Genomic DNA, 14871 nt, shown 5'->3' on the forward strand with positions numbered 1-14871 from the left:
AATAAATCTTAAATAAAATTGTTTTTTTCTCTATCATATCAACAAATCCTACAAATACCCAAAGTTGGACTCTTTTTCTATTTTGTTGATTTTTTTTGTTTGTTTGTCTTTGTTGTACACTAAAACTTGTGATTTTGATGTCACAATCAAAAAGACTATTTTCTTCTGAATAATTTTCATTCTGACCTTTTACTTGTGTTAACATGTGACTTGTTCATTTTTCCATAAGCTCCAGTCTCATATCTACAGTAGAGGTGTTGGAGGTGAGGGGGAGGAAGATGAGTCCAGCAGAGGGATACTCACTGTGATGTCAGATGGAGCTTCAATGATGACATCGAAATTGTCATGATGTCAGCCTTTTAGAAAGGCTGCATTTCTAAAACAGCTGTCCCTACAGCCAATCAGAGCCATAGGGAGGGTCTTAGTGCTGTCAATCATGCCTGTATACGAGTTGCTCACACCCTCCCTCACACAAGGTCAAGATTGATGGCTGTCATGGGCGGCTATGCTAACTAGCCTGCACAGTCATGGCAGGTGAAGAAGCTTTAGTGTAGCAAAGAACATGGAGGAGGGTGTGAGCAGCGCACACATGAGACTGATTGACAGCTCTGGCTCTGATTGGTTGTTTCTGACCAAACGGTGTATATCTGCACATGGCAGTAGGACCACAGAGAGGAGACAGAAGAACTTGAACAAATCTGAAGCAGAACTTGCTGTGAGGCAGCAGTGCTAATCCCAGCAGCACCGCACAGCAAAACTTCAAAACTGACATAAAACCTCCAACGTACATAAGGTTTTTGTTTTGTAATTCAGAAAATTTACAAAAGTTAAACATCTTTGACTTTTGAAACTCAGAAATTTCAAAGTTTTCAAAGTTTCGAGATTAATCTCAATATTTCAGAGTTTTTTTGTAGCAAAGTTTCAACTTTTCAAACTCAATAAATTCAGTTGTTTTGAAGAACATTTCAGATGTTTGGCAGAAATGTACTCCTTTTATTTTATATCTACAATGGCCCTAATACACAGTCATATGTGCATGTGAGCATAACAATGTGTTGGCTGTACCATATGTGTGACGATGCTGGTGCCTGTTGAGCATCAACAGAAAAACCCGGCGATCCGATCCGATCTGCTGGGTTCCTGTTTTGGTGAGCAACATTTGGCTCATAAAATATGCTGCAAAGATTCACTAGTTCCTTTGTTGGATCATAAAATCCCCCACACTCGTTAATTTTAACTGTGCACATTCTGATGTAAGATTACCTTTTGAGAAGGAATTAACATAGTGGCACGTTAATAATGATCAGATCAGAAAGTGTGTTTGGTGATGTGTGTTGCAGGGAATTAAAACAAGGTGATAAAATGCGGCGCGCATGCTGAAGGTGCAAAACCGGAGCAGAGGCTCATTTCTGCTCTTTATGCAGGTGAGAAAACGCTGGAAACAGGGACTCAGCAGAACAACAGTGAAGAATGAGAACTTGATGTTTCCTGCAGCGCTTTAATTGCAGCTTCAGAGATGTTATATGATCTGGAGCAAAACTCAGAGCCCCCAGAGAGCTGCGTCCAGGCAGACAATCTGGAGCTGATGTGTAAATACTCTCCCGCATGTGAGCAAAATACATGTTGAAGCAGAAAGGCTCAGAGGTTAGCACATTTCCTTTTTTCTGTGATATTACAGAGCCTACCCTCTTCCTCTGTTTCCCCCCTGAGGTCATCAGAGCAACAGCACAGACACAGTGATGTGGCAGGCATGGCAGCAGATCAGTGCAGATAAAAACATCTAGGTTAGATCCCAGAGGATGCCCTGTACTCTGACTTGAAACACGTTTCCACCTCCTTCTATTCTGTGACAAAAACTCTGGATGTGTTATATGAGCTTCTGAGGAGAAGACTTCATCCTTATGAGGTGCAGAGACATTTTCCTTCTGTTTCTTCCATCACTTCTGATAAGTTGTACAGGACGTATAATATTGTTTTACTTTTTTTTAAAGAGTTTCTTTGCCACTAGTGGTCTTTAATAAAAGGCCAACATGTGAAATCAGTTCTCATTGTTGCAGCTGCATGACAAAGATCGCGTCGTTTTGTTCTCAGCCTTTTGTCATCGGCCTCTTCTTGACATCAACCCCCCTTGGTGAGCTTTTCACCACAACTGTCTTGTAATTGGTCTAAATTTTATGGGTATGTTTGCTTATGTGTAAAAAGGTAGAAAATGGGAATAACCAGCAGAAAATACAAGTTTTAATGTGGGCAAAAAAAGAATGTGTTCCTGCTACATGCCGTCGTCAGCTTCTTACAGATCTCTGACACACAGAAGCTGCGTTTCCATTCACCATGGTGAGCAAATTAAAGTTATGAAATTCTCATAATAGAAACACAACTTTGAAAACACGTTTTCCAGTAAGTTTTTGTGGATGTTTGTCAGCCGTGTTGAAATAAAAACTGTAGTGGAAACACTTTTTTCACATCACACAAGTCACATGATCAACAGCTGGATGTTACTACTGGAGGAAATATCAAAGAAGACGACAGGAAGTGACAAGATGGTGGTTTGTTTTGCTTTTTTGGAGAATGTAAAGGTGGAGTTGTGCGCACTAGTTTCCTCCTCTATGTGGAAAACATTTCCAACTGTTCAACTTCCAAAAGCTGTTTCTTCAGGCAGAGAGCAGGATGGATAGTTTTAATGGGGAAGTTGGACCAAAACATTGAACTCCCTCTGCTTTACCGTTCTTAGGTATGAATGGAGTCAGAACATAAGTGGCAAATTGCACTACTGCTGCACACTGGGAATCTGGAACATTTAATCTCAGACGGTACCAGAAATTTGTTGGCTCCATTCTACATTTAACTGCATACATACATACACCTATTCACACACATACATATATGTAAGCATGACTGTCCCTTTATGTCATGTTACCTGACATGTTTGAGTGAAAGTCTAGCAGAGTTTCTAGAGGAATGCTTCCATGAGCCAAATATCTGATTCATAATTACCGATAACAAAGTTTAATGAGTAAAAGAAATATATATATAAAAAATAAATACAGCCAGTGTGCTCTTTTACATATGGATATGATGTTCTGTTCAGTTTTGCAGCCTCTGTGGTCTTTGACACATTCTGTATTGAATTCCTTTGAGCTTTAGAGAGCTGACCTGAATGCAGACGTGTACAATCGACCACATGCAGAAAATGTTGCCACACCTGAGGAGTTGGGGCTCCATCACACAGGAAGGCTGGCTACTGAAATGTCTGCAATATGAGAAAACCTTGTTAACATGTTCAATAAAGACAAAAGAGCAGGTCTGAATTCCTATAGCTATAACAAACTGAGAGAAAATAAGATATTAGAAAAAGTTTATTCTTCTCTCATAAAACTAAATAATAACCCTTATGTACTGCTCAAAAAAATAAAGGGAACATTTCACTTTAATTTTGTGTGTGGCTCTAAATCCAGGCCTCCATTGGTTAATAAATTTGATTTCCATTGATGACTTTTGTGTGATTTTGTTGTCAGCACATTCACCTTTGTACAGAACAAAGTATTCAATGAGAATATTTCATTCATTCAGATCTAGGATGTGTTATTTGAGTGTTCCCTTTATTTTTTTGAGCAGTGTATTATTGGAGTGTTGTTTGTTTTTGTTTTTGTCTAACTCCATGTACAGTGTTCTCGTTGGTCTGGTCAAAAGAGTAAATTATGACTTGGTGTCATAAAGCCTTAATTAGACAACCCAACAGGACAGAAGTCCATCTGAAGACCGCTGGGCGGAAAACATGCAGACATCAACAATTCTTGTGAACTTATTTGATTTGCTCTTATGATAAATAATTCAGCTCGGCATCAAATGAAAGTGGGTGAGGTCGCATGTGGGACGGGCCTGGTGAGCAGCAGAAATGGCTCCATGCCACTTTTATTATCCCCCGTGGCAGCTGAACTGAGAGGATCCGCCAACCTTTGACATGAAGATGATGAAAGGCGAATAAAATCATGAAGTCGCTTGCAATTCTTTTTACACACTTGACAGTTAAAGAATGAGTCTCGGGGTGAGGAGGCTTAATATTACGCAACAATGTAACATCTAGCTTTGTCACGCTGTATTATTAATGAGCAGAAAACTCTCCCAGTACAGCTGGAGCCCTCCGAATTGGATCTGCATCGCACTTTTCCAGCTGAGTCCATAAAAAGCCCAAAGCAGTGTGTATGTGAAGGGGCCGGAGCCGGTGATTCATTACTGTAAATGATTATGCTGCCACTTGTACAGCACTATTTTATCTCAGCATCGCTTTAAAGAAAACATTCATCTCCTCAGGGGACAGAAACCAATAAGGAATTCAAACTTTTAAACCATGCTGAACACTTCTTCTTCTGTGGTATGTGTGCAAAGGCCATTTATAATTGAGTTCTGGCACCAATCCGTGTCTCAGACAGCATCTACTTTAAACTTTGATTACAGAAGTCTGCAGGAGCAGAAAACAAGAAGTAATAGAATACGGCCGCAGGTCATCACATTTAATAGTATGACTCATCATTAACACTTGGCAACAGCCATCGATCGAGCGTAAGTGTAAAGAATAGTTGACAACGAGGCAGAGCGGGAGACTAAGTGCTCCATCAGATAAGCAGGGCCATAACTCAGAGCAGACGCTGAGCTTTTCACATCCATGGAGAAAATTCTAATTACTACTATTCAGTGTCAACAAACACAGACACATACAATACGTCATCCATCAGTTCCTGCCCATGTTTAATCCAGTTTAGGGTCCGTATTGGGCATTGCTGCATGACCCAGCAGTCAACAGGTATCACAGGGAGCATTCACACCAGCTTTAATCAAACTCCAGTTTGCTTGTGTAGAAAGTCCAGTTCGTTTGGGAAAGTGTGAATGTGTAACCGAACTCTGGTCCGGCTACAAACCTCTGCCTCTGTTGGTTGAAGTGAACTCTGGTGCGGTTCGAAAGATTATGTGAAAGTCAAGCAGATCAGAGACTGCTCCAAAAGCAGAAAGTGGACTACATCACAGGGCATTCTGGGTAAATACAACCAAAACATGGAATGAACAGATAGCTCTTCCACTTTGCTTCATTTTGGTTTAAAAAAATGAATGACGTAGTTTAATCTGTGGCTCATCAGCTGACATCCACTAAACATCCCCATTCTTCTCCAATTTCTCTCCACTGTCGCTTCATTCAACATGAGTGTAAGGCAGTGGTGTCCAAAGTGGGTCCTCGAGGGTCGGCATCCTGTGTGTTTTAGTTCTCTCCCTGGTTTAACACACCTGGGTCAAATGATGGCTCGTTAGAAGGTCTAAGAAGAACATTGACATGGTGAAAAAGTTGTTACTGTTGGAGAACTAAAACATGCAGGATGCCGGCCCGTCAGGACCCACTTTGGGGACCACTGGTATAAGGGACTGCTGTACAGTCAACAACACAACCCAAGCAATTTTCTAGTGTCGCCCCCTGCTGGTCCAGGAGGAGTGAACGCTGCAAGTCAATGATCTGCTGGGTTTCCTTAGATAGAAACTTCCTAAACGTCTTTGAATAATTAACTGAGCTTAATATGCTTTTAGGAGTAGTTAGAATGTATTTTTTTGATTGAATCAAAAATATTTTCTTTGTGAAGTGCCTCGAGATGACATTTGTTGTAAATTGGCAGTACAGAAATAAACTGAGCTAAATTGAGTTATTTTGAGGGACCAGATTATTTTATGTGCTGGGATATAAACTCCCAGACATAAAGAGCATGTTCTCTCTTTTTACCACGGTTCTCTACCATCGGGACCCACTGGTTCAGATGGAGGTCTGGTCCTGACTTCACTGAGTCAACATCTCCAGGCATTCAATAACAGCACCTGTAAAGTACTTTGATGGGTCTAATCATAACATCACAGCTAGTAAAGTATGTCATAGAAAAATAGCAAGTTGTTAAAAGAGACTTTTTCATTGGACAGCGATCTAAAGCAGGTTGCAAACGTGCGGCAGCAGGTAAATTATGATGCTGTGGAACTCTGAGCTCGTAGTAAATCACTTCTTTTGCCTGGTAAACATTTTTACAATTTCCTTCAATTTTCAAAGCTATTTTTTAACATTGCCAGTATTAGTGTAATTCTAACCAAGTCATAAAGCTGAGGAGAAGCTGCATGCACAGCTCAGGTCTGGCAGTGTGAACAGTATTTCTTGCTCATTGTTTTTGTCTTGCTTTGGGGGGATTTTGAATCTTTTAAACATTCAGAGCGGCGACACTAAGAAGTGCTCCATTCACAGCCCTGCAGGGGATGATATGGACTGCCAACCATATTGGTTGCTAAGGCAACTGACAGCACCTCCCCATAAAAGCCCTAATTGATAGCGGCTGATAGCTGCAGAAAATTAAACATGGCATCCCGGCCACTGGTTCAACAGGAGATCTACGGCGCAGGCGGCTGGGTAACATGGAGGCAAATCTTCTCAGTCATTTGCTGTCATTTTTTGTTGATCAATTAAACCAAATTCTGTTGGAATAACCTCCATTTTCTTCTGCTTGTTTCATACAAGCTAAGATAGGGAATTATTATCCTCAGAGTGGAAAAAGTCAGATATTAAGACCTTTCACTGTCTTTGAATTCTTCCAGAGGAAAGAAAACGTGATGAGCCAGACTTCTGCTTACTACAGATGACATAACTCTACTGAAATGACTTGAAGTGAATTTGCTTCTGGCAACAAATATAATTAAAAATCACTTTTGCATTTGGATTAGCTGCAATATGTTCTTGCAACTTATTACATTTTGAGCATTAAATCTATTTTATGGCTGCATTTTACCAAAAGCAGCAGCAGCAGCAAGGTTAACATTATCAGAGAATGTACAGAGCCATGATGCAACAGAAGCCAAAGCTGCCTAATTACTGTGTCTATTGGAACATTTGCAGGAGCAGATAGATTTTAGCCTTCCTGTCAACACAGCTGGCTGCAGTGAAGAAAGGCTTACACAGGCAGTCTGAAGCATGACAAGATGTAGCAGAAATGCAGAATAATTCAATCAGAGTGAATCCTGGAACGGTGATGAAATCTAGTAAAGTTCAAACGAGTGACTCTAAACTTGCTGCATTTGATGCAACACTTAGCACAGAGTGGATCGTCATCCAGCAGACAGTCTGTTGACTGACGCTGTTTCTGTCTCAGTGAGATCTTGGAGTTAAGTACAGTTTATATCTGGACTGCATGAGGGCTGAACCTCCTTACATCCCAGAGAAAGAATATCTGCTGCTTTCTCAGTGTTCAAAGTTTTGGAGAGAAAACTGTTACCTTAACGTTTTGTCTTCTTAGAGCATTAGAGGTGAAAACATTACATTTACTCTCCTGACTATAGGTGCGGATGCAAGGATGTTTTTTTTACGCACAGACTACAACACAGTGATAACTAAATAAATTGATAATATTAAGAAAAGTTCCTTCTGAATATCATCTCTGACATGGACACTGACCAGATGCATCTTACTGATCAGGAGCAGACACTTTGGAGCATGTCTGGTTCAAAAGTGCATTCAGCGTTTTGCTGAAGTGACGACTTAACGAGTCGACAGCACATAGAGAACAGAGGAAGCTGAGGAGACTACTATGATATGTTAATGTATTTATAGTCTAAATAGAGGAGTGGGCAGTTGACCTTGTTGAAGAAAAAAATGATTAGATTACCAAGCACAGAGCTCTGTCCTGCTCCGCTACAGCAGCAGAGGACAGGGTCCTTTCAGTCACACATCCCTGGAAATCTGCACTTAACTCAGCCTGAGGTTACAACAAGAGACAAACTGCAGCTGGAAAATGTTAAAGAAAAGATAAAAATGCAAAAGTAACACTGCTTACTTAAATGGAGCTATAAAAACGAAAGCAGTAAAAACAGTTTTAAAGTTATATCCTGTATTCCTAAAAGAAACAACATGATTTTAAACATCTGGTTATGAAAATGATTTGCTAAATAACCATTCCGCCCTCACAGGGAGACGGAACGCTTTCTGTGGCTGTTTCATCATTCCGCCGTTCCTGGTGGTTCTGTCGTAAAGTGAACTGCTCTGACCTGTGAGAACGCAAAGCTGTTTGCTTTGACTGCAACTTAAATGAACGACTGAGATTTCTGTAAACACAGCAGTTCTTCTATGAATATCAGTCACTAAGGTGAAAATGTTTCAGCTTATCAGAACTCTGCAATTCTGCTAAGCTGTGATCTTGTAAAGTTATGATGTAAACTTGATCAGCTGTAACTGATAAGACCCAAACAAAGCAGAGTGGCCCCTGGTGGAGTGGGGCCCCTCTGGCTACTTGATGTGTTATTATTATCCAGACACTTCCTCCACCAGGACTACAGATGTTGTTCACTTCCTGCCTATCACTGTATGAGAACTGAGGTGTGTGTGTGTGTGTGTGTGTGTGCGTGTGTCTGTGTGTGTGTGGCAGAGGACAGACATTCAGAGAGAGAAGTCATAACTGCTCCTATTATTTATGTGTTCAGAGGTCAATTCTACAGCCAGCACAGCAGGGCAAATAAATATGGATCTATACAAAACCAGAACAACTTTAATCAGAAGGCTTTAAGATGGCAGCATTGTAGAGACCGACCACAGTAACCTGAGCCACAACATTCTCCACTCACTGTGTATAGATCAGACCAAGACACTCTGGTTCCAAATGAGTTAGAGAACATCTAAAGTTGATGATCACCACATTTCCTCAGGAATAAATCAGGTATTTTATTGCCCATCATTCACCTGCTCCCTATTAGCTTGTTTATTCACACAGTGCTGATGTCATAAACATGTAAAAACACGTGTTACTTCATGTTGGAAATTTGCGAGCTCGTTGCTTCAGATCACACCTGTTCTCCCAACACACAGAGCGGTTTCTGCTGCTCCGCACTCTGAGATGGAGAGACAAAACTGAAACAAGACATCGGTTTACTTTTATAAAGTCCCAACAAGGAAAAAAAAAAAACATGATTAAATATTTAGCCATTAATAACATTTTACAGCAGAGCTGGAGAATTCTCTCCCCTGAGCTGGTTTGGCTGCAGAACCACAGAAAATAATGACAATGAACTTTATTTAAAAAGGGAAGATAAACAAGTCAAACATAAATCCCACCATTTGAAGATTTGTACCAGATTGTAGACGAAGTTAGTCACAAAATACACAACTATAAAACCAGACAGAAATCACAACGCTGCAAGTTGCTTTCCCAGTTACAACACACAAACACACAGACCCACACACACACTGGCACACACACATATATGCAGTTAATCAGTTACTTCATTTAAGTAGAGCAATAATTACATCATATATTCTAATTATAATTACAATTACAAATTCCAGAGCTTGTTCTTGTGTCGATGTATTCTCCCATTATGACACCTCCAGCCTGTAATGTTTGCCCTGCTCAGAGCATTCATTAGCATCATCAGCCAACAGTTTGACTCCATTTTCTGAGCTGTGCGAAAGAATGTCTCTCTGCTACTGCACTGTTATTCAGGAGGAGAATGTATGGTTCTCCATTATATTTAAACACATGTATGAGCATATGATCACATTTGGGGACATCTCATATGTTCTGCAAGATTTCCAGATGGAATTCTGTTTTTTAAGTCGTGGCTCCAGCATCTGTTCCTGCTGAGTGAGGTCTGAGTGGCAGATCTGATGTCAGTGTTGAGTCTCATCATAGACCTCTTTATGTTGAGTCAACTTTATTTGTAAAGCACATTTTCAGCAACGAGGAGGTTCAAAGTGCTTAACATCATAAAAATATCATAAGGTCATCAGTTATGAAACAAGCAATAAACATTGCATTTTGTCAAATATCAAGAAAATTATCAAGCAATTATGCATTAAATGTTGATCAATGTTTAATTTACTACTAAACTCTAAATAAGTGGGTTTTTAGTCTGAATTTAAAGGAACTCTGTTTTGCAGTTTTCTGGGAGTTTGTTCCAGATTTGTGGAGAATAGAAGCTAAATCTTTAATGTATTGTGGTGCTAAGCCATCTAAGAGTTTATTAAGTAGCAGAGGTTTATAAATTCCTTGTAACTCATAGAATTTTAAAATCGATTCTCTGACCTCTAGGAAGCTGGTGGAATGACATTAAACTGGGATGATGTGCTCTGTTGTAGTGAGAACATATCAGATAGTATTAAATCTACACTAAGCCCATATTTAAACTCAGATTGGATCAATCAACAGGGAGGACAGGACAGAGACTCACAGGGAAACAGGACTAAACACAGAAAATTTCAAAATAACTACACAGAAAAACACAGATCACAACATGTGGAACGTCGACTGAAAATGTAAAACTAGTTTAGGGAATCAGTTGATCGTCAAGAGCATTGTTTGATCTTCTTAATCAAATTATTACCCATAACTAATAAAATTATATTCACTTTCCCTATGACATTGTACTTATTCAAATGCTTTTCGTCAACATTTTACATCATTTTACTCAGGTTTTCTTCTTTTGTGTGTGTGTGTGTGTGTGTGTGTGTGCGCATGTCAATGAGGTCATGTTATTAAAGTAAAACGATGTGTTATGTAACCATTCCCATTAGCAGTTCTGTTGTCCTAGCATTAGAGCAGATCTGAAGTGGAAGCTGTCCTTGGCAGTGGGTGTGAAAGGCTCTAGAAGGAGGGGATAAAAACAGCAGCTAATGAAATGAATCCCAGCCTTGCACCATGGCTCTGCAGTGGGAGGACGCCCAAATTGCATCAAGCAAATCTGGCCAATGGAACCCATATGGCTAATGGATTTGGGTTATGATATTGTTTTGGAAGGCTCTGCAACATGCCGTCCTTCAAATGTTACGGCAACACACACCTCCTCATATCATTACTGCCGCAGAACGGAACACACTTGATCAGACCAGGGAGGGAACAATGCTGGGGAAAACAAGGAGGACGGCTGTGTGAATAATGAATATGGTCACCTTAGTCATATATCACCATCCGTTAGAAGACGACTTGGATCAGGGTGTCAGTGCTGAGAGCTGACAAATTTCTGCACACTCCTCAGATTTCACCCCTCCATCCTCTCCCCTCGTCCTCTCCTGCCTCCATAATCGCTGGCTGGGGCAGAAATTAATCCACGCTGCAGCGACCCAAACACGTCTTTGTAAATTGGACACAGTAGGTCGGCCATTGGGAGAGTTGAGTGATCACACAGCAAGCTGCGGGGCCAAACTCTCTTTGAGATGTGATGCTTCTTAAAGGCAAAAGGAGCAGGTAGCCAAGGTCAAGGCGGCCCAGTGGGTGGAGCTTGGCACTCATTTACCATTTCAAAACCGGGAAGAGTTTTCACACTGAGCAGGAATCAGACTCCCACATCCCAGCTCTATTTCTACCTCATGTCATGGTTCCTCAAAGAGCATTGACCTCTGGCCCACAGACAATGCAACAAAATATGTAAAGAAACATCAACTTTTAGAATGTTTATTTTATTCAATATTCAATAATTATTACATTCATTTAGAATAAATGCTGCCTCACACCATCTGAGTTTAGATAGCCATGAGTTTCATGTGGTCCAAAATTTTACAATTTTCCACCACAGAAAATTATTTTAAAAATTATATTACCAGACCATATAATTTTGTATTACAATCTCCTTTTTGCTTATAAGAAAATATGCAATATTTTACATTAATCACATCAAATGTTATTTTATTCCCACATTCTTATGTTGTTTTGCAGCAGAGTCCTCCACAGCGGCACTGCTTCCTTTGGTCTCTTTCTTGTCACAAACTTTTCAGTTTCTGGTTTGCTATGCTAGCTTGAAGAGCAAAGCAACTTGATCAATCTGACTGGCAGCCAATCAGATTAGAAGCATCAGAAATAACATCTAAATCAATTATTTGAACTTATATTTTATATTAAAAAAAGATTCAATAACAGAAAACAAAAATTATGATGAAAAATTTAAGATTTGATGGGATTCACGTTTTTATTTATTTTTGCATTTTCTTTTTCTCATCTTCCATTCACTTTTCTGAGGTCCCCACAGCGCCCCCAGGTGGCCTCCCAGGTGGCCTCCCAGGTGGACCCCCGATCCCAATTTTAAAAACACTGCCTCCCACCCTGTCCCCGTCCTGACAGTTTCCCAGAAGTCAGCCTGTGGAGCGGCTCAGGGCGTGAGCTGCCCTGTTAGCTGAAGCTCAGACGGTCACAGGACAGAGTTTACAGATCCGCCCCACAGCCAACGGCTGCTGCAGAAGCGCCAACAACAGTCACTATGATGAATGGGACAGTAAGAAGTTCGAGCTGCTGGGACCTCTGCGTCATCATAACCTTCATTCAGCCCTCTAGCAGAACTCACACTTTATGAGTTCAGACTTCAACAACAATATGTTTATTTACTCTGAGGCAATGAAGATCTGAATCTGTGATGAAGTTCTGTACAGTGATATTTTATAGAATATTTACCAAACCAGATGCTCTCCTATCCTGACCCTCTGACACTGTTTAGATGTTTTCCTGCTGCCACATATTTAAATGTCATTATGATGTCATGGACAGGAGGAAGGGCGGTCACGTCAAGGGTCCCACATGTAGCACATGTTCCAGCTTCCTAGAATAAAGGAAGGAGTCGTTGTATCTTTGGTAGAAGTGTCGTTTTTGCAAAAATCACTTTTGGCAAGACACTGATCCACACAGAACTAATGGACAGTATTGTGTGTTTTCCAGGCAAATAGTGTCATTTTATAGCACAATCAACTAACAATTTTATATGCAATTGTTACAAAAATGCTTTGTATATCAAATATGACTTAAAAGAAATTTGATTTTGCAATTTAATGCCTAAAAAATTGGCCTCTGTCTTTTTAAACCTTCTGATCTTTCTGAAACTCATCACACAACATGGCTCCTCTATTAACCATTTAATGTTGACCAAGTTTTCACTGACATGTAGCTCATATAATGAGCCCAGCAGATGTGCAGTTCCACCAGGGGTTTGCTATGGAGATTAAAGGATTTCTCAAACATGCATGAAAGAATAATTTGTAAGTGCAGGATTTTAACCTTCCCTCAAACTTTCTGATGCTGCAGAGCCTATTTTGAACAAAACTCTCAGAGCCTCCCGTCACCCTCTGTGTTGTTTCATTTTCCAATGGAACTAAAGTGTTTGGCTTTGTGGAAACAAAAATGTCTATTTATCTCTAAACGGTGTTTATTGAGTACTGAAGTACACAGAATACACAGCATGCAGAGGCATCAGGCTGATCAGTCATCATGACCACTGGACCGTATTTTGGAGTCATTGTGATTGATAAAACATTCAGTAATCCAACGTGTCACTGCATATGCTGACCAGGTCCCTGCTTGTTCTTTTCATTCAAATAACTGGTTATTTAAGTTCATGAAGCCAATACTAAAAAAAAAAAAAAACACACACACATTATGTTCTTGCACACCCGCCTCCGCTCTCCCTCTCTGAGCTTTGACTATACCTGAGCCCTCTAGGAGAGGTGATGATGATAAGCCTGTCCTCCTCTGAGACAACAATGAACCCAGCTTAGGTGGGATTGATGGGTCTGAGTCAGGGGAGGAAGTCAGAGAAAGGTCGAACTCAACTTCCCAATGTTCAGAACTGATCCAGCTGGAGCCCAAACAGAAGTGAAGGCTGTCAGGGTCACTGTGTGCACAGGAGCATCCTGCAACTCAACTTCACCCAAATATCCTGCTTCTTTTATTCTCAGCACTGATGCTGCACATTTCTTCAGAAGTGACCCAGAAGAAGCCGAACCGCCTACTTACACACATTTTCCCGCTAACTCCGGGGTTAAATGTCGGAGTCTCTCCTTACCTGTACGGCATCCTTCCCCGGACCGGGCGGCTGTTCTTCCCGTCCAGACCGACCACCCGGACCGCCGCTGCGCCGCCGCGGCTCCCCGCAGGTCGGGAGCGGATCGGAGGACAGAAATGAAAAGTCAGTTCGGGATGTCAAAAAGGAGCGCTGAAGAAAACCACAAGGAAAGAGGCAGAGAGCGTTTCCTCCCGGCTCTGTTGTCTCTGCTTCCTCCGAAGGACCACGGAACTCTGACAGAAGTTGTTCGGGAAGTCCAGTCGGACCGGATCGCCCTCCAGGAGCGACACCGTGGCGGAGCTGAGACTCACTGCTGCTGCTGCTGTATGCTGGAGGCTGGAGGCTGCTGGGGCGTGTTCTTCAAGGAGGAGGAGGATGGACAGAGGATGCGCAAAGACGCTCCAGAGTGAGGAAGAAAAGTTTGGAAAAGATAGTCAGCTTTGTTTCTGGACACAGAACAGGGTAATGGCTTGTGCTGAGCCTATAAAGCATGTGACTCATGGGTAGACCTCATGAATGATCTAAAATTCAATTTCATTCTTCTCACACTGAAACCGGAGAACAAGAAACATCACAAGATCTGACCCTTAGGATGATCAATCAATCAATCAATCAATCAATCAATCAATCAATCAATCAATCAATCAATCAATCTTTATCATCATGAAAATATAAAAAAACATTTTATCATCAACAGTTGTGAAAACCAATAACAAACATTACATTGTGTCATCTTAATATAATCAATACACATCAGATATGATCATGTTTACTATGGTTCTAGAGAAACTCTAACCAGGTGGCTTTTTAACCTGACTTAAAGGAACTCAGTGTTTCTGCTGTTTTGCAGTTTTTGGATGTTAGTTCCAGATTTGTGGTGCATAGAAGCTAATGCTTCACGTTTGGTTCTGGTTCTGGGGATGCAGAGCAGAACCAGAACCAGAAGACCTGAGGGGTCTGAAAGGTTGATAGAACAGCAGCAGATCTTTAATGTATTGTGGTGCTAAACTGTTCAGTGATTTATAAACTAACAGAAATGTTTTAAAGTCT

At 40.9% G+C, this 14871-nt stretch overlaps 1 protein-coding gene across 1 annotated transcript in view; it reads right to left on the minus strand.

The window, feature by feature from the left end:
* LOC106944835 (heparan sulfate glucosamine 3-O-sulfotransferase 5) overlaps nt 1–13902 on the minus strand; it is a 90750-nt gene extending 76848 nt beyond the window's left edge. Inside the window, exon 1 of the mRNA XM_015028107.1 lies at nt 13822–13902. The gene's annotated coding sequence lies outside the window, so the exon portion shown is untranslated. The remainder of the gene's footprint in view (nt 1–13821) is intronic.
* Between the last annotated feature and the right edge of the window lie 969 nt (nt 13903–14871).

Source organism: Poecilia latipinna, unplaced genomic scaffold (genome assembly GCF_001443285.1).
Source record: "Poecilia latipinna isolate Pla-1442-1.1 unplaced genomic scaffold, P_latipinna-1.0 Scaffold114, whole genome shotgun sequence".
NCBI lineage: Eukaryota > Metazoa > Chordata > Actinopteri > Cyprinodontiformes > Poeciliidae > Poecilia > Poecilia latipinna.